The 21301-nt window shown below is 39.1% G+C and overlaps 1 protein-coding gene across 8 annotated transcripts in view; it reads left to right on the top strand.

The window, feature by feature from the left end:
* TMEM182 (transmembrane protein 182) overlaps positions 1-21301 on the top strand; it is a 395595-nt gene that overhangs the window by 359575 nt on the left and 14719 nt on the right. For 5 of the 8 annotated variants that reach the window (XR_009566202.1, XR_009566201.1, XR_009566206.1 and 2 more), the window contains 2 exons: positions 2881-3060; positions 19487-20332. The gene's annotated coding sequence lies outside the window, so the exon portion shown is untranslated. Of the gene's footprint in view, positions 1-2880; positions 3061-19486; positions 20333-21301 lie in introns of those variants that run through there. The other 3 variants (XR_009566205.1, XR_009566203.1, XR_009566204.1) reach the window with 1 other exon arrangement.

Raw genomic sequence — 21301 nt, 5'->3', positions numbered from 1 at the left:
CACATTACTAAAAGTGATTTTCTAAGTGTTTCAACCTAACAAATAATCCCAGTGTATTTTTTTTAAAAAAAGCCTTTCAAACATATATTGTCAGGGTTCCTCATACTGACTAATGGAAAGCCATTATTTCCCTTGCAAGCATACACAGTTGCAAACGGTCTGCTTTTGGCCAAAGAATCTACATCCTAACCTGTGGAATTGTGCAGTGCCCCCTTCCTGGTGCCATTCAGCTTGCATATCTGTAACTTGCCTATTCTTCCAACCCCTGCAATCCTACAGAACTTAGCAGGCACGAGAGAAAAGAAACAAATGCATTCCCCTCATCAGATAGCATTACATTGCCATTCTCTGTAGAAAGTAGCCTTGACCCATCTTAAGATTGTTTGCTTCTATTTTCTGGCAGCTTCATCCAAACAGGACTGTTATTATTCATCAAATTTGCAGCATTCTTTTCCTTCTGTGTCAGCCAAGGATCTGTTTCTAGCCTTTTCCCTCTCTACTTCCAAGAAGCCAACCAACTTGCAATTCTACAAAGTCAATGGAAATTGCACGCTCATAGCAGCAGTTGGGGGCACAGAGCAACACAAGAAATCAGTCAAGAATAGACGAGCACATTATCAATAATGTCAGTGTGTTAGGACCTCCCCTTGGCTAAGTGGTCTGCAAGAGCCTACTTAAAGTGATTACTTAAAAAAGAAATGAACTGTAGGTTTAGCTTCTGCACGCTCAGCTTTCTAAAATGATGATTATTATTATGTGCATATAAAAGAATGGCGAAAGACTACTCTCTCCTAGAGAACAGCAGTATCAGAATAATATTTTCCTGTTAAGCTCAAGCTTAAACTACTATAACATTGATTTGCACACTTTGCACCAGCTGAACACTAATACTTAAAAATGGCCTCACTCAAACACAGCTTAGACTCAATACAACCAGCTTCTACCACGTAGCTTAACGACTCTTTCCCAAGATCTATCTGGCAGATGGGGTAATGGGTTCTGGCAAAGGATCCATGCCTTTAGCCTCTATTTAGGTTCTTGATTTCAGACCCATTGCTGGTGGTTAAGAGCCAGGAACCTTGGAAACCAGTCCATCTAAGTGCACACGCTGGTTCCACTGTTTACTAACTGTGTTACTGTGAGCAATTTATTTTTCAGTGTCCCTCCCATAACCCCATCTTTAAAGTGAGGATAAGAATAGTACCTACCTCGAAAGATTGCTGTGGGGTTAATGAGGGAGAATATAGTCAATTTCTGGGAACAGTGCCTGCACATAGTATGACCTGTCATCATCGTCATCACCATCATCATCTCCACTTTCCTATTGGCTGACTTTAGACTCTTCCTTCAGGAGTTGTGTGCAGTGGTGAAGGAGAAACTCTGTAACCCTTAAGCTTCCCTCTGGGTATCTGTGGGGCTAAAGTCCAAACACGTCAGCAGTTGCCAGCGTTATAGACGCCGTGGTGATCTCCTAGTCTTCAGCTGAGTACTGTCTGTCCATGTGGCTGAGGACGTTGTCTTTCGACACTGCTGCTTCCCTCAGCAGCCATGCCTTACTCCTGAGGGTGGCCCAAAACCTCAGGGTGACTTTGCCTTCTAAAGACAATAGCTTATGCTATTAAAAAATTAATAGGCAACATGCTTAAGCAGCTTGTCTGAAAAAAGCCTGTATACTGACAGTTGCAATTGCTATATCTATAGAACTCTATATACTGAACACTTACTCTGTCTAGGAACTTTCCTAAGTGCTTTACATACGTTTTCTTAAATAATCCTTTTAATAAGTCTATGAAGTGGATATTACTATTGCTGACACGCTGCAGACGAGGAAATTAAGACAGAAAAATTAGATAATTTACACAACGTCAAGCAGCAGTTAGTTCAATGCCAGAGCCAGGAAAAGAACCTATATCTAAGTCTGCAATCAAGATGGCAACTGTGACGCCACACTACGTCTAATGTGGTGTAATGGCATTCGGAATTGCACAGAGAGTGTCCTTCCTCTGAAATTTTCCCCGAACACTGATCAGGAAGAGAAGCGTACCTGATAGGGTTTGATTATTGACCTAATTACCTCATTCTCTGGATGCTTGTTGTGGAAATGTGGAATTTCTGGACATGCACCTTTTCAGTTATACCTGATTCTGCCAAAATGCCCTCCAGAGTGGCTGCACGAAATTATAATCCCGTTAATTGTGTCTGAGAGTCTTGTATAGCTACAGCTGCACCAGCACTTGATGTTGTCAGGCTTACTTTTGTTTGGCTAACACCTTAGTATCTCTTTCTCATATTAAACCTCTTCTACTTCCTTTAATCAGTGTGTGTCTTTACTTTGCTACAGGGTTAATGCTTTCATTCTCCAGTATCCTCCTACTCCTTATAATAGCACACATAAATAGAAATAATATTTCTTGAAAAAGAGGAAAACAAGCTAAGCTCTGAATTTATGTACTGTCCCGTAGGAATAATCAGGATTGTGTCAATATTATCATCTGTATTAGGTGTTCTCTTTAGATAATAAACTTCAAATGTATAAATAATTTTTAAAAAGATTCCTAGAGACAATTTGTTTAATTCCAACCCTGTCCCTGAGATGTTTAATAATAACCTTGGATGCCGTGGAGGCAGCAAGGATAAAATCATGCTTGAGTCACCCGTTCTCTTTCTGTCTATTTATATGGACCTCTGGGATGAGTACATATTTGCCTTCTAGCCAGTAGGCTTTGTTTGGTAATATCAGTGTAACTTTCTTATTTCTGACTTTATCTTAAAGTTGGGATTTAAGATCCAGACAGTAACTAATTAATAGGAAAGAAAGTGTATATATTTTCATGGGGAACATCCACATTTTTTTTTTTTTTTTTTTTTTTTTTTTTGCAGTACGCAGGCCTCTCACTGTTGTGGCCTCTCCCGTTGCGGAGCACAGGCTCCGGACGCGCAGGCTCAGCGGCCATGGCTCACGGGCCCAGGCGCTCTGCGGCATGTGGGATCTTCCCGGACCAGGGTACGAACCTGTGTCCCCTGCATCGGCAGGCTGACTCTCAACCACTGCGCCACCAGGTAAGCCCCACATTTTTTATTACATGCTGTTATTTAATTCTTTCTACTTCTGCATTTTCTAATTTTCCAACTTCAGGCCAAAATTGGTTTTGAGTTGACCCCTATTAAATTTAAACCTCTGCCATTGCTCTCCTTCACACACACACACAGTGTATCAAGAAATTAGTTCAGAAAGCACATTCCATATTAATATGTGATGTAATTAAAGTACTTCCTGATTCTTTACCTTAACATAGTGTTTGATGCTTTGTGTCCTTGGAGTGACTGGGAGGTGAGACAGGAGGAGAGGCATCCATTGATTACTTAAAACGTCCTCTTCAACAATCCTGCCCAAAGATTCTACCAAGCAGGTAACTCAAAAGGAAGGAGCATGTTCTCCCCCAGATCCTGACGCCAACCAGGCGGCTCCTGGGAGGAGGCCTGCTGGTCCATCTCCCCATTGCTCAGGGGCCCAAGCTGCCAGCCTCGCCCCACACTCTGCTCATTTTCATGTCTTATTCCCTCTTCTTCCTCTTTTCCCACTCAGGGAGCTCCTACTAGCAATCCTCCTGTTCCTATTCGGTAATCACAAGACTTTCCAGAAACAAAATATAGCATCCATTACTGAAGAGTTGTGGCCTCTGCTCTCAAAATAGCAATGTTATGTGGCCAGTTCAGAAAATAAAAAGACCACCTTGGACTTCGAATATGTGTTGTATGTTCCAAAAACTTTGCTTTGGAAGGTCAAGGATGCTTTCAAAGTTTGGTACCGAATGTTCACTGTCAGAACCTCAGCACATTCCTAATTACTCTCACATAGGACGAGAGGGACTCTTGGATGACAGAAACAGTTTTCTGAAATAGTTACAAATCATTTAGAGTCATACATAGTGATTAAGGTGAGTGATTCTGTGAGGAATCAAAAATGAGGGATTAATTCCAAGATGGGAGTATAAAATTGAACACTAAAGAAAATAGGTTATTTTCTTCATCATGTTATACAAACCAACCATTTGGATTCTGTGTGTGTGTGTGTGTGTGTGTATGTCTTTGTGTGTGTGTGTATGTGTGTGTGTGAATAAAGCTAATGCTTGGAAAAAATAGATGGCTTACTATGGCCATTCAACGTGTTTTCTAGAAAGACATGATCAACCGTCTTTCTGAGTTCTCTCATGTTTTAGGGACATGGCTCATGGCTTTTACCTCCCCAATAGCATAGGTTCATTGAGATAAGATCCTGTCCATCCACCGTCATTTCCTCTCTTCATGGCCTAATCCATTGCCTTGCACACCATGGGTACCAACTGATTTTATCTAAGTGAACAAATGAATGACTCTGGCTCCAAGCCTTGGTCTGGGTTTCTGAGTGCACTTCTCTTTCACACTGTCTGATCACCTTCGATGCTGGTTTTTATTTCCCACCCTATGTGGACCCCATTTTTTTCCTTTGCTGAACAATGCTTTCAAGCCTACTTTCCAGGGAACATAGCAGAAATGTCTCAACATGTGTTTCCTGTTATATACTACAACCCTTCTGAAGGAAAAGAAATAGGATTTGATGACTGATTGGATCAGGGGATAATCTCTCACATGTCAGGTCTTATAGAACAGTTGGTGTGTTCATGTAATTAATCTTGTACCACCTTAAGGGGACTATGCAACTAAGCAGAATTCGATGTTCTAGTCAAGGTGTCCAGCTATTGCTCAGAATCCTTCTATCTTCCCTTGGTCAGCTCTTCCTTGCATTCTATTCTAACTGGCTTATAATGGATAAAAGTACTATTCCTGAAATAAAAAACAAACACACACCTGTTAGATATTAGATCCATCTCTACCTAATTGGCAAGTTTCTTGATGTAGTTAAACTTCAGTCTCCTTTCTTCTAAATCCCCAACAAAAGTATGTACTTCACATGGATGCCCTAAGTTTGGAATGAAAGGATGCTTGTAAAAGGCTTTATTGGGTAACTGGCACCTCAGGTCCTCAATACCTCAATACATTGCCACTCCATTATAATTATAACAACTCTTTCTGCAAAGCAAATCATTCAAACCTTCTCCCTGGTTTTCAAATGTCTCTCTGAGTAGATGGTCTCCGTTCCACTCATCTTTCAGAATTTATTCGTTCTCCTCCTACAATCTCATCTATGCTCATGGCTTTGGTTCTCTCTATGCTAAATATTGCCAACTCTCTGTCTATGGGCCAAATCTTTCTTCTGGCCTTTAGACCTCTTTATCCAAACTGCTGTTGAACACCTCTACTTGGATGACCTAAAAAGTCCTTCACATTCCATATGCCCAAAACTTAAGCCATGACCTGCCTTAACATGTTCAGCAGAGTGAATGGATTGCCACACACCCCACTGTACACTCCAGTCCAGTTTTTCACACTGTGATGTTCCTAAAGCATACATCTATCTATCCATTCCTGTGGTTCCCCATAACACTTAGGATAAAAATATAAATTTCCTTAGCACCACTGGTTTCCAACTCTCTCTCTGTCTCTGTCTCTCTCGGCCCTGTTCTCCCTTCCACTGACAACCTTCCTTTCACCACTTATCCACTACACATAGTGTGATTTGACGAACTATCTTGTAGGTAATCTAATTTCCTTACTAGCAGAGCCCTGGTTCTGTTTGTAGTTGCAAATGTCCAACTTAAAACAAAAGGAAACCAAGCAAACACAAATTAGGAGTGGCCGCGTGATATGTAAGTGGAAATGTGTGATATATATGTGGAAATGTGCTTGTGATTTCTGTGAAAGTCTTGGTTTCCTCATATAGTTGCCATGCTGCTGCTTCTTGCCTGGGGTTTGGACAAAATGCCCAGAGCTGCAGCTGCCACCTTGACTCTCACATAATCATAGTGATGGTAAAGATTTGGTCACTGTTGCCAATCCCATTGCCAAACCTTTCCTTATCTGCAGATCAGGTATTTGAGTAGGAAACACTTCCGAGGGTTGAATAGCGGATAAAGATGTTGAAGTCCTTACTCGTTACTTTGTAAAGGAGTCTAGGTTCGCATAGGAAGCTCCCATTCCCTCCAACCCACAGACCTAAATGCAATAAGAGGCGTGTTATTTTACAGAACTGTTAGTAGCCAGCCACCACTGTTTACGTTTAATGACAGGGATTAGCAATTTTCAATTTCATTAGCAGATACAATGGTGACAATAACTGCTTCTTAATGAGCACTGTTCTATGTATATTATCACATTTAATTATTGTAATGGTCTCATATAGTAGGCATTATATCTCTATTCTACAGATCAGGAGACTGAGATTAAGGGAAATAAAGTGCTTTGCCCAAGTGTATTCAGTTTGTATTTAGTTTGCCGTCACTGGAGTCAGGACCTAAACGCAGAGACTTAATATTTCTGACCCCAAACCTATGGCTTTAACTATAATCTTGTGTTGACTTCCGCACCTGGGCAAGGCTACGCATCATCTTTAACATTTGTCTGGCCTTACATCCTCAGGAGGTTAAACGTGTTTTTGTAAATGCCACGTTTTCTACTTCTGAGTCAAGTACACGTGTGTAAAATAAAAACTTATTGGTTCATTTATTCTAGAACAAGGATGTAGCCTCCACCAGTCTTTATATCTACCCAATATGAATGGAATGGGGCACGATATTATAAAAACGCTGTATTCATTGGTTTTTGGCAACATCGCTAATCACTCCCTCTCTCTTGCATTCTGTTCAGCTTGTAGATACTGCTTTTTTTTTTTTTTTTTGGCTGAATCAACATGTGAACCTCATTTTGCAGGATTTGTTAAAAATATAATTAAAATGTTGTAGAAAGGTTTAGGCCAAATTGGCCTGGATCCTAGAACACACTCTAAGCAAAACCTCAAGGAATATACGTTCATAGGAAAGGTTTGCTCTCTGGGATCTCCTCCCACTTGCTTTAACCTGATATTTTGCTTATTCTGCTATGAAATTCCTCGGAGGAGTGAAACAGTAGCTTGCCTCATTAAGACGCATCATTTACAAGATGTTGACAAACGTTGGCATTTATCCTGTTAACAGAATAAATGTGAGAAAAATGACCATTTGGCATAGATAGTTCCATGCAAAACACAAGCATGGCTGAGAATGAGGATGATTTGTTGTGTTGTCTTCAGCAGCATCGTTGAGGGCTATACATACTGGAATAACTATGTTTTGGAAATAATAATTATTTCTTCTTCGCCGCACAAATATAATTTTTCATTCTTGCTGGCAGTGGCGGACAGGGTAGCTCAAGACATAGTCAAACCTAGAACCCAGCAACACATCCATATACATTTTGTTTATTTACATTTTTCACCTCAAAAAAGTTTTAAGTGTTCTCCCTTTTGGAAGAAAGTTATCATTTTTTGCTTAATTTTTTAACACTTGGTTATACTTTTCATATCACTTGTAGCTATCTGACAATTACACATTTTTTGGTTCCATATTATAGAGCTTTAATCTTAAAGCTAAATAAAAGAAGAAAGGAAGTATATAAAAAAGAAAGGAAGTCTATAATTTCCCAAATTATAAAGAGTTGGCTTGAATTTTCTTAATGGAAAGGATTTCATCTCCATTAATGAAAATATGTTGAGAATTTAATTTATTCAGTTTTACAGAATTTGAATTTGACACTGAGCTTCTAGATATATGTATATTATATACATGTGTGCACGTACACACATTTACTTCAGGAAGGAGAAAAGCAGACCTTGACCTCCAGCAGCTGGTCTGGTGGTACTCACAGCCAGAACCTGGTGTTCTCCTGTTGAACAGAAACAATTTTACAAAACATCTGCATCAGACAAGATCACTCTGTGATGGACAAGACAAAAACAAGAACGCTGCACAATCGTGGCTGAAGATCGACCAAGTCATACGTGCTGCTCTCTAAGCCACAAAAATGGCCAAACACCCCTCTATTCTGGCTCCTGTGAATGACCACTGCTTCTTGAACAATGAAATGCAGCTTCTTTCAGCTGCGCTTTCGTCTACCCTCCTTCTAAGGTAATACCTACTGAGGGTGTTAGAAAGGATGCTTCCTGTCAGGTCCTGTGTATCCTCCCTCTGCCATGAGCAGCGCATCCAACTTCCATCCAGATACAAGTGTGCTCCTGGTGGTCTTGGGCTGGAGAGACTCACAATATATAAACAATAATACAATCGTGTTACTTAGAAACACAAGCTGACCGTCACATAATACGTGTCACTTTAGAGTTAAACATTTATACTGGAAAGTATTACTTTACATATGCTTCTTCAGTCGTTTTTATAATACCTTTATGAGCGATGTTGGTGTAATCATTTGGCATACAAAGGAACTGAGATGAAAGTAGTTAAGGGACTTAATGGTTCACATTTAAAAGTAACAAAGTCACACTTTGAATCCAGGTTTTCTGATTCCCCACTCTAAGCTCCGTCTTTTTTTCTTTTGTATTTAAATTTTTATTGTTATATAATTTACATATACCATTGTGTAGGTTTAAGATGCACAATCTGTTAATTTGATACATTTGTATGTTGCAACAGAATTACTACCTCAACTGTAGCTTACACTATTGTCAGGTCACATAGATACCATATCCTTTTTTCTGCGTGTGGTGGGAACATTTAAGATCTAGCCTTGGCGACTTTACAGTCATGATACAGTACTGTTGACTGTAATCGCTGTGCTGTACATTAGATCTCCAGAACATATTCATCATCTAGTTGCAAGTTTATACCCTTTAACAACAATTTCCCGATTCCCTGCCCCCCCCCCCCCCGCCACCCCACCAGCCTCTGGTAACCACTCTACTCTCTATTTCTATGAGTTCAGCTTTTTGAGATTCCACATAGAAGTGATATCATACAGTAAGTATTTGCCTTTCTGTCTGACTTATCTCACTAAGTATAAAGCTCTCAAGGTCCATTCAGGATGTTGCAAACGGCAGTATTTCCTCCAGTAATATTCCATTCTGTGTGTGTGTGTGTGTGTATGTCTCCCATCTGCTTTCATCCCTTGACAGACACTTAGGTTACTTCCATATCTTGGCTATTGTAAATACTGCTGCAGTGAACATGGGAGTGCAGATACCTTTTCCATATCCTGTTTTCATTTCTCTTGGATATATACCCAAACGTAGGATTGATGGATTATGTATTAGTGTTATTTTTCATTTTTTGAGGACTCTCCGTCCTGTTGGTCATAGTGGCTGAACCCACTGTAGGGAAGCAAAATATGCCACCCCAGATAGTCTCTCCTAAGCATGTAGATTAATTTAGGCTGATTTTTAAGGCCCTGAAGACTCAGGAAGAACCTTTCCTCTTCCCTCTAACTGCCTAAAAGAATGTAGATAGAGGACCTGTTGAAATAGGAAGGTAATTGTACTAGTAAGTTTCTGTGTCTCAGAAACAAGCCTGGTGCAATTCAGAGACAGAATAGCTGTTCTGGGGGAACTTGAAAGAGGTAGAAAGGGATCCAGGCATAAAAAGAGTAAGTACCAGGCTGGGAGGCTACCAAGTTAGGAGGTTTGTAACCAGGGCAGGATAATGACTTGTATAAAATCTTCTAAAACACTTGGCTTTTCAGACATGAAAAAAATAATGAAGAAAATACAAGAAAGAATCTGGATCAGTGCTAGAAATTAGGATATAAGTGTAATCCAAATGTAAGAAGCATTGAAAATGTTAGTTAGATACAAAACTACAAAACTGAGGGGATGAAATTGAAAGACGTTGGGGGAAATTATCATTTATCTGCCTGTTAAAGCGTCAAGCTCCAATGAGAAGTACAGAAGGGCTACTCAGGACCCCAGGCACGTAGCCCAGTTTGGACGGGCCTGGATGGATGGAAAAGAGAGCATATGTGAGGATCCACAAGGAAATCACCACACTCAATATTGGTGATGCCTCTGATACTGTAATCAGAATGTTAAGGCTACTATCGTTTAAACTATATTAGGTAAAAATATACTTATAATATGATGACAAATATTTAAATGTACCCACAAATTAGGCACAGCCAAAATAAAGACAAAGTAAATAAACACGTAATGAGTTGCTACATTCGGCTGATAGTAATATAGGAAAATAGGCAATAAGAATAATATAAATTAAGTGATCACAAAAATCCTATAAATAATTCCATTCCAAGTCTTTCCCCTATAAAATATAACCTCTACCCTTGCCTGGCAGAGGCAGCCTGAGCCCCAGCAAGTAAGCTGAATTCAGAAGCAGCAGCTAGGTTCCCCTGGATTTTTCTGGGCTGACCCCAAGCCTCGCCTCACCTGTCTCACCTCACCTGCAGCCCCACTCGCCTCTTTCCTTCCGCACCTCTTTGCTTTGCTTGGTTCTTCCTGGGCTTTTAGGCATCTCCGTCAAGGCATCTTTTCTCCCACTCCACCTGTCTCCCTGCTTATCTTTTGTGGAGCTGAGGCAACTGTACCCTTACTTTGGAAACCTGCCCTGAGAAGGACTCCCACTGGCTACCTAAGGGTTCGTCCTCCTTGTTCCTTCCTTCCTTGTTTGGATAGCAAACAGTCGACAAAGGAAAAAGCCACACTGTTTTAGAAAAGGAATGAGACACCTACGTGTCTCAAATATTGAGTAATTAACTACACTGGATATCTAAAATATGTGCAATTCCCACGGACCTATAGGTACCACTGAAATATATTATAAATTGTTTCATGGCACTGTTTGAAGAAATCCTTACTTAAAAAAAGTATTTATTTTATTTATTTAATTTGGCTATGACAGGTCTTCGTTGCGGCATGCAGGATCTTTAGTTGTGGCATGAGGACTTCTTAGTTGCGGCATGCATGTGGGATCTAGTTCCTGGACCAGGGATCAAACCTGGGTCCTCTGCATTGGGAGCGTGGAGTCTTACCCGCTGGACAGCCAGGGAAGTCCCCAAGAAATCCTTAAGTTTATAATAACATTTTCACAATTGAGGTAATGACATGGCAGTATTATTATTGTTCAATTTTTAAAAATGAGTATGTGCTTTTGGGTGTGAGATATAATGTCCAGAAAATCACTATATGAAAGAAATATAAAGGCTTTTTAAAACTATTAGTTTCTCTCATGATAAGGCATGTGAGTAAATTAACATATAATAATTATTTATAAACATGTGATTTCTAATTTAAATATTATTGGGTTTAAAAATTTTGAAATCATTTAGCAGCAGTCCCATTCAATATTTATTTTACTGTATTTTAGCATTCATAGTGTCAGATTTTAAAAGTATTCATTACCATCACCATTTCAATTATGTTACTGTTGTTCAGGATATATACAAATAGTGTTAAGATGCTTTATTTGGTATCAACACTTGTACTTTATTCTCAAATAGAATTGGATGATGACATAAATTAAAAGACATTAAATCATACTTCCTGGTAGAATCCTATCATATGTATCAGGAATTTAGAATAAATAGAAGAGTTACCTGGACCTAGGCTTTTCAGAATGTACAAACCTGCTATATCTGCCATGCTTTCAGCCACTCCAGAGGGTTGGTACAAAGAGCAACTATGGTGAATATTATTTTAGTAATGAATTCATGTAATGCATTCACTTCTCATTTTAATAATAAGCATTTAGGGAATGCTTGTCCAGTGCAAGGTACTTTGCAGGGTAGTGTCAGCAGATCAAGAAATGTTTCAGTCCTATCCTGAAAGATGATGTGATTCACAGAAAGTATAGGTCACAGACGTGCTTATATTAAGCATTCATGGTTTAGTCCTGGAAGGTCTGTGGGCTGTGGAAACTTTTACTTTTTCCATAAAAAGATGAACTCGAGTCTCCTGATGAAAAGGTAACGAGCTAGAAGATGATCACTTAGCAGAAGCCGGATCCTAGCAGCCCATCATTTGCTCTTTCGTTCCTTGAAATCACACTCACTTTCATTAAAGCCACCGATGTTACTATTAAATAAACTTTATGAGTTAAGTGACAGAAACTGTGGCATTCTCAACATGGGTACTTGGTCATTGTGATGGTCATTCCTTAGGAATGTCAAGGGCTTTCAAAAGTTCCAACGTGGGGCTTCCCTGGTGGCACAGTGGTTGAGAGTCCACCTGCTGATGCAGGGAACACGGGTTCGTGCCCCGGTCTGGGAAGATCCCACATGCCGCGGAGTGGCTGGGCCCGTGAGCCATGGCCGCTGAGCCTGCGCATCTGGAGCCAGTGCTCCGCAACGGGAGAGGCCACAACAGTGAGAGGCCCGCGTACCGCAAAAAAAAAAAAAAAAAAAAAAAAGTTCCAAGGTGATTCCTACATGCTCAGGCTTCTTCAGACCAGGAGACTCACTGTCAGCTGCAGAGTGAGGTAAACTGACCCATTTACAGGTCATCTGCGGTCTCGAAAACCAGACAGAGCACTTGTGGTCATTGTCTGTCCTGTGAATGTTCTGGAAGTTTGGTAAGCTTTGTCGTGGTTGTGAAGAGACTTTTATGGTTCAGGGTGTACACTGAAAATGGTGCAGTTGTTCAAACCTCCTTCAGCCACCTGGTCATGGATCCAGCCTCCCTAACCACCGACCCTCACAAGACTCTAGGCTTGTTTATGCTTCTGGAGATGCTACCTGAGGGCATCTATGTCCCGGGCACTTAGGTCTGGATTTTGTGGAATGAACAGCGGCTCAGAAGAGAGTCACATGAGTTAATATGGTCCACAGTCAGTCTGTTCACTTACTGCAGAATATGGCAGAAATGTTGTGGGAATCCTATTCTCGTGAGATCTGTGTTCTACTCCTATTCATTCTAGAAAGGCTCTTTTGAGTTAGAGGTGAAAGTCTCAGAGAGCTTTTACCTCAGCAAATATTCTCAGCTACATTTCCAGGGGGAGAATATGAAAATAAATCCCAAACCACCTCTTATATTATTTTGAACATTTTAAAATGCAGTTTCATTGGGAATTAACATTTTTGGAAATCCGGTTTTGAGTACTGTCATCAAACTTTAACCCAAAGGATTTCAGAGAGCTGGGGCTGGAATAATCCATGCATATCCACGAGGATAAATCTTTAAAAATGATTTGGCGCTTGATTGAATCTTTCTACTGTGAATTTACCTCGGGATGCATCTGGGTTTTATTTTGGAAAACAATCTTTACATAAATCTGAGTGGGTAATACAAAATGAAGAAAAGTACATTTCTGATAGCAAGAGGGAACCTGGAATTTCTCGGCCTCAAGAAAAAGAAGCCTTAGATTTACACGGGAGAAATGATCTACTTTCAGAGTTAAGGTGTTTATGAAAATTGATGTGGATATCTGCAAATTTGAAGCTCTGCAGAATAAGACCACTTTATTTGTATACACTGTTATAAATCCCTATTTTCTTTCATGCTTTTGTTTGCTATTGGGAGCTTGCCAGCCTCAAATAGAAGACTAGCTAAAATATTAGATTGGTCAACTCCAACATAGGAAAAATTGACAATCATAGTTTCTGGAAGTTCACTGCCTGCCTTTAGCCATAGACAATGAGGCACCCTCCTATCATCAAATATACACAAACATTAACAACAGGTCTTCACACTATTTTCAGAATTAACGATGCTGCTCAGTTTAAAAGTGAAGTTTATTTTGTGTGTAAAATAAAGACATCTTGGTAATAAGGACTTGCATGATGATAGGAATTATGAAATCATTCTAGTACACATCTGTCCCTGCTCCGCTTTCACACTATATTTTTAAAAAAAAATTAAAAAACAAAACGGATTACTAAAAAGGTAAAATCTTGGAAAAAATCATTAGGTTTTCTCTTGACAGGCATATTTTTAGAACTTTTCAGTGACCTAAATTTGAACAAGTCTGCATTCTAATGGCTAGAATGTTCTCCATTAAATATAAGAAAATCCAGTTAATTAATTAGCCCTTGGTGTTAAATGAATTTTTTAAGCCTGAGAGATGAGGGGAATGTGGGATTTGTGATGACTTGACAGTGAACATGAATGATGTTGAGCCCAGAGTGTCTGTGAATATGAACTACTTTGCACCTGGGACTCTGGAGGCTGAAAACAGGCAAGTACAGCAGGCAGACCTGAAGGTAGGAGGTGGGTGTTGATTTATCATCAATGTCTATGTAAGTCTTGTTTTTTTAAAAAAAATTTTATTGGAGTAGAATTCATTTACAATGTTTTGTTAGTTTCTGCTGTACAGCAAAGTGAATCAGTTATACATATACATATACCCACTCTTCTTTAGACTCTTTTCCCATAGAGGTCATTACAGAGTACTGAGTAGAGTTCCCTGTGCTGTACAGTAGGTCCCCTTTAGTTATCTATTTTTTATATAGTAGTGTGTATTTTGCCTACATAAGTCTTGTTTTCTCTCATTGCCAGCAACTATGTATTATATTCCATTCTTTTATTGTTTCTCAAGGTATGGTTTCAAAGTAACTGCACATAATTTAACATTAACATGGAATATCTTTATGTCAGTTTTCTTTTAATCAAAACTGGATTAATTAGGGCAATTGACAGATTAAGTTGTACTTTTTGGTATGGTCCTTGGTCATGGTTAAATCTTTAATAAAACTACAAGAAGCAACAGAGGATGGAGTTGAGGCATGATTTATTTAAATTTCTTGTCCAGTTATCAGAGAGGAAACAAAATTTCCCTATTGGGGAAGTACTTGATTTTGCCTTCTAAGAGCTAATTGGCTGGAATGGGATAATGTATTTTAGTTCCAATTACTGTTCTAACACTTTACATATAGAGATATTATGGCTTTTATTGTATTCCTTTATAGTAAGATAGGTGAAAATTCAAAATCCACTCATTCAGCTAAAATATTAGATGCTTATTCAAGTTTTTGATGTTAATCTTTATTGTGCAAATTTTTCCTGCATTTATTTAAAAATGTGGACTATTGAGTAAGATGTTTCAGATCTGTCTAAATCAGGTGACTGTTCTACTTGCCAGAGCATCTAGAACTGAATCGACCCCAACCATTGCATGCAGAGTCAGCCTCACATGGCCAGTTGTTAGTGAACCAAACTTGGGTCTGCTTGCCGGTGTGCAGTGAAACCAACCTACTGACACTGGGTAGTGGTGAAGGAAAGTGCAGCCTTTATTGTAAAGGTGCCGATACCAGGAGAATGGGTGGCTCATGCTCTAAAACCCTGAACTCTGTTTCAGCAAGCATTTTTAAAAGCCAGGTGAGGGGGTTGGGGGGGGGGTCACAGGGTATGTGATCAGCTCATGCACAGTCTGATTGGTTGATGGTAGGGTAATAGGGCAGGGACACAGTGGTTAACCTTATCAATCTTTGGGCTCCAGGAGGCCTGGGGTCTTGGGGGGGCAGTCATGTGCTCATGGTCATCAGGTAGTTAAAGTCTTCCATTTGGTGGGGGGTTTCACATCAGTAAAAACAACTCAGGAAATGTGCATCAGATACTATTATCTGGGTACTTCAGAGAGGAGCTACAGCAGAGGATATGGGGGAAGGGCCTGCCCCAGGAAGGCCCCAAATGGCCCTGCTTGGTTACACAGTGATACCTCTCTGTTTTGTTTCCTGCTGCACCCCTGCAGGTACTGCAACAGTGCTTGCCCTGTAGGAAACCAACAAGATTTTTTTTTTTAATTATGTAGCATACGTGTCGTGTCGGTTTCTAAGTTTGCTACAACTCTGACCCCTGCAAGCATCACAGTTTTTCTGAGATTAATTAGCAAATCAGCCTCCTTCAATGACAGCACATGAAAGGAGATGGAAAAAGGCACTTCCTCCTATAAACTCCTTTTTAAAAACACTAAACCCTTCCATTCTTACAAGGGTCAATTAAAGATATTTAATATATTCTTACCCAGAAAGGAATTGTGTGGAACTCAACAGCCTATTAGCGACAATTGGACAAAAGCAACCTTCAGTGTTTTTTTTTTTTTTGAAGTAGGTACAAATAATGTGTATCACAAAGGAGGTGAATTGTAAGTCAGGGAAATTGAAGTTAACAAGGCATTTAAAGAAGCCAAGTTACTGCAAAGAGCTCTTAAGCTAATTATCCTCAGTAATGGAGCTGCTTTTTGGCTCATAAAAGATAGCACCTCCTTCAAACAGGTATAGCTGGGGTAGCATATTCTAATCAGCTCTTAGTTCTCCATGTGGCCACTTAGGAGGGATTTTAGAGATGGCATGGAAACCTAGATGTCTTTAAAGTGATACCCCATTTTGGAGAGATTGCTTGAAACATCATTGAAGGCACCTGAGCTTAACGACTAATCCCTGGTTAAAATACAGATGTCCATGGGATAGATGACATTTTAAGCTGCTCCCTGTCATTTCTATTTGATTGAAGGAAATGGCTAAAATAAGGTTCTAAGAAAAGGGAGGAAAGCAGAGACTACAGAGTCCTTAGATACTAAAGGGAGAAAAGTTCATTATTCTAAGGACCCTGTTCTCCTGTGGTTGGCGTAGCACTGCGCTCATTCTGGGGCCATACAATCTAGATTTCTTTTTTCTCATCTCTTTCCATGACTACCTGTTCGGATAGTATTGAAATTCCTTGGTTACCTCTCCTTATCCATATCTTAACATGGCACTCCTAGACAGGAAAATGTTAGGGAAAAGGTGAAATTCTTGTCAACTTCATTTCTTCACACTAGGTGACTATTTAAAAGCCCTTTGACCTTCTTTCTTTCCCCCCATCTTTTCCACTCTCTGTCCTTCAGTCTGGCAACCTCACTGTTCTATAGATACCCCTTCCCTGAAAGGTGTCATTCCAGAATTCACCTCTTCCACTCAAGTGCTCTGTCTTGACCTCATTAGTCCTGTATTTAATGATGAAAGGGAGTGGTCCAAGGGAGTGTGCATCACCTGACTTTATTCATCTTGCCTAGGGGATCACTTTCAGGTAACAGCTACTAATACTGCACCACCTATTCCTTTTTAAATGTCCAACCCCAGCAGTTCTAATTCTAATTACTCACACACAATGTTTTAGGGGAAGACCATGTTCCTGGGTCTAAGACTAGAGCCTGCAGTGGCATCAGGTAATACCTCCTCTTCAACGAAACCCCAACTCAAGGGCTTATTACATTATGGAGTGGTCAGGCATTGAGTGACTGTAGTTTCAATACAGCAGTGCTCTTAAGCATGTTGATTTTCATCTTGGCAAAAGTGTGCTCTTTTCTTTGGGGCACAAACTTTTCTTTCAAAAATCTATGTGGAGTCCTCCCACACAACCCACCCCACTCCTCCAAAACACTCATCTTCCACATACTTGCCAATATTTAATAGAAGCATCCATCGCTTTCCCCCTCAGTATTCTTCTATTTCTTCAGCTTGAGTCAAAAATCAGAAATAAATATGTGATGACAGAAGACTGTCGGTTTGGGTAGATTTAGACTTCTTTGAGAATAATAACAGTAAAGATTCTGGGAAATATTTGTAATTAACCATGCTTTAGGTTATGATATGCATCTTAAAAGTATATATTGGTGGCTTTTTTGAGAGTCAGAAAGCCTTAAAGACATGTACTTCGTTTGTAAGAAATGTACAGTTAATGTGTAAATAACTAAAGTAAGTAGCAGAAGTGATATTTCATAAATGAAGCTCTAGGAAATAATGACATAAGAGTTTAGGGGGAAAAGAAAGCAAAATTTTTTTTCTGGTTAAGAGCTTCATATAAGTAGTGGGGAGAAGGTTCCTTTTTGGGCTTTGAAGTGTACATAATTAGGACAGGCAGATACGGGGGACAAGCACCTCCAGGTGGAGGTGAAGCAGAAAAGAGAGCAAAGGTGAGGGAAGGGAGCCATCGCACATGGTCCATTTTGATGGGAGTAGGGAGAGAGATCCAGTTATGAAGACGAATGAATCCGCAATTTAGGACTACAGTAATGATACCCCAGTGGATGAGTGTGTATTTGATGGCATGGACAATAGAGGGGCCCAGGATATCTTAAGCAGGAGAAAATGATGCTAGGAACTGTGCATTAAGACATTTAACTGGAGAAAGATGTGGCATTTACAAGTATCTGACAAAGAATTAGGAAGGGAAAGAATTGAACGTGGGTAGCCTGGTTAGGACATCATTTTGATAGCCTCAGTAAGACCATGGAATATGCAGAATGTTGAATGCTCATCCTAGGAATATTTCCAAGATAGAATGGATGGTAAGCAGAAAGTGATTTTATACTTGGTGGAAGCAGGTTGAAGATGGAGTCACAAATAAGCCTGGGGCTAGTAAAAGGGAGTATAGGGTGTGGTCCACTGAAGACAGAGCCTTGATGAATACTGTGTTGAGAAGCAGGTGGAGAGAAATGAATGAAGGAATGTTTCTCTTCCCGATAACATAGTGCAAAACTACATACCAGTCACGAAATTGTATGAACCCTTCATACTTAGTATCTTTTTTAAATTTTTTATTTGCGCTCAATTCTATATGTTTAAATACTTAGTATCTTTATTCCAATCAAAGCTGCAAAAACATCCTAATAGTGTTTCAGCATCCCCATTCTATATATGACCAATAATCAGTGGAGATCACACCAGCAAACTCAATAATTAGGACCTGGAAACTGAGAAATAGAACAAATCTTAACCAGCAATCAATATGATCTGGGTGGTAACTAAAGATAATCATGCATATATAAACATGGTTGTTTATAAACAGTGGTATCTGCCAATGTTTACAATCAATGTTACAATGCCAGGTAAATGTTGTCCTCTGGGGGACTTCCCTGGTGGTCCAGTGGATCAGACTCCATGCTCCCAAGGCAGGGGGCCCAGGTTCGATCGCTGGTTGGGGAACTAGATCCCGCATGCATGCCACAACTAAGAAGTCCGAATGCTGCCCCATGTGCTGCAACTAAGGATCCCCTGTGCCACAACTAAGACCCGGTGCAGCCTAAATAAATAAACAAATAAATATTCAAAAAATATTGTCCTCTGGTGTTAAAAACACAAAATATCTTCATAATATTAATTCAGTTACTAGACATGTAGATTTCACCTTGGACTCTTAATACACTGCATGTTAAGAACTTGTGAAATATATCTGGAAATTTCAGAGCAGAACTCAAACCAATGTGAATCTCCATCTAATCCAACATTATATATTTCAAAGACACTAATTTTAGAGCAGCCTAATACTTAGCTCTATTGAACTTTGCCCCTGCTCTCCTCCTTCCACCAACAAAATCTTTTCTTCTCAACTTTCCTTGAAACGTGTCTGGGTTCCTGTATCAAAATTTTAGCTTTAAATGATAACACCATGATTACAAAACTAAGATTGGACTTAAAGCTGTAATCGTCAACTCAATACTAACCATATCATGAGTTTTTTTTTTTCCACAGAGATTTTTAAAACTGATGCCATTATACTGAGAATAGAAAATATCTACCTGAATTATTGAAAATTACAGTGGGAACAGAAGTAGGTAGAGCTAGCAGTGCAGATGTCCTTAGCTGAAAATTTCAGGTTCTATTTCTAGATGGCTTTCTTCTTTATGCTAATTTTTTATAACAGGGCAAAGTGTCATTTTCTTTGATTGTGGATGGAGGGAATGACAAGGGAGGAACCTCTTGAGATGACAGCCTGACAGCCTTTAAATCAAGGAGGATCTCTTTCCTAGCAAGCATGAAGATTAAACAGACTAATGAATCAATGTTTTAGACCATCCACTCCTGGGAGAACACATCAGAGTCCCATCAACAGTGGTCAAGTTGGGGAACATTCTTTCCTGTCAACTGGCAAGTCTCCTGTTGTGTTGAAAGTCTTGTTCTTCTCTGGGAGATTACTCTATTTGATGGAGACAGATGTCACTCCACATAATTTGATAGTTCTTCACCAGGATCCAAGAGGTAAGATCTCTTCAACCAACATAGAATTTTAAAATTGTGGTTGTGTGTATTTCTAAAATCAGTTTCTTTCCTCCAACAGTCAATTTTATTTTTAACACAGAATTTTTTATTCCACTCTTCTGAATTTTCCCATTAAAAGCAATATCCAAGGTGCCAACTGCCTTCAGACTTCTCTAGAAATGACTTGATCTGTCACCATTCAGTGGGTATGAATGTAAATTTTAAGAGACTTAAAGCTTTCAAGAATGTTCTGAGTCTTACTCCTTCTCACCTCCCTTTATATCTCTTGATTAATCACAATTTCTGATGCATTTCTTTTGAAGTTGTTAATTTTATTTGAGACAATGGCATATCCTCAGTACATAAGGAAGCATAAATGCAGACTTTTTTCCCCTCCTCCTCCATAAGACGGTATTATTCTGAAAAATAGAGTATGTGAAAATGTCACTGAAGTTACAAAGCAGATATTAAAATTTTGTTCTAAAGTGAATCCCAATGATGCATATCTTAATGAATAGGAGATGTGAATTTCTTTTAATTAAACAATTCATTGTTTCAATTAAACTTCATTTTGTTTCATTGCCATCCTTTAAGTGTGGGCAACTTTTTTCTCCCACATTCTGCTATTTCCTGTTGCTTCTCTGCTGACATTTTGCAAGTGAAAAGAATAGCAAACTATGAGTGCACATCACTTAGTTTTAATACAATATTAATATCTGATCCTTGACACATTAAATGACAAGACTTGCCATTTTTGACTTTCTACTACTTAACATTGCAGAGCTGTCCCTAATAGCTCTAATACATATTATTCCCTGAAACATTTGTGAGCAGTAAGCATGACGGAATATGAATTAGTTTAGCAGGGAAAAGCAAAATGGTTTCATTTCTAGTGTAGAGATATATCATACTTTTAGATCAAAACTATTGATTCCGGGGTCACTATAAACCAATCTACAAAAAATTTATTAGTTATTGATCTATCTATATTACCTTTTAAATATATATTTTAATTTCAAAATATAGTTACATAATCCACAACTTAAAAAAACAAAACATTTGTTTTTCATTTTGAAACTATATGTGCTTTTAATGAATTGGTGCTTGGATACTGAGCTAGTTAAAACTCCCCAGAAGCCCATGGCATTTATTTTCTGGTTTCACCATGACAAGAACATTGAAAGAATGGCTGAAAACAAACAAGCAAACAAACAAACAAACAAGTCACCCTTTTCTCAAGTCTCCATGGAAATTTATATAAACTCAATTCCCACTTATTAAGTGGTAAGTTCCGTTAGAAACACCAAAGAAAGAGTCAGGGCCTCTCCCCTCAAGGAACTTGTAATATTACAGGGTGATGTGAAAAACACACAGGAAATAACTAAAGAACATATCTAAGGCAACATATTAGTAATGTGTGATAGTACAGAGCAGACTATTTAAATAAATACTGAAGAATTTAAAGTAAGGGAAACTTTGC

The sequence above is a fragment of the Globicephala melas genome, chromosome 12 (assembly GCF_963455315.2).
Source record: "Globicephala melas chromosome 12, mGloMel1.2, whole genome shotgun sequence".
Lineage (NCBI taxonomy): Eukaryota > Metazoa > Chordata > Mammalia > Artiodactyla > Delphinidae > Globicephala > Globicephala melas.
Note: the sequence above shows the minus strand (reverse complement) of the source record. Positions and strands in the feature narration are given on the sequence as shown.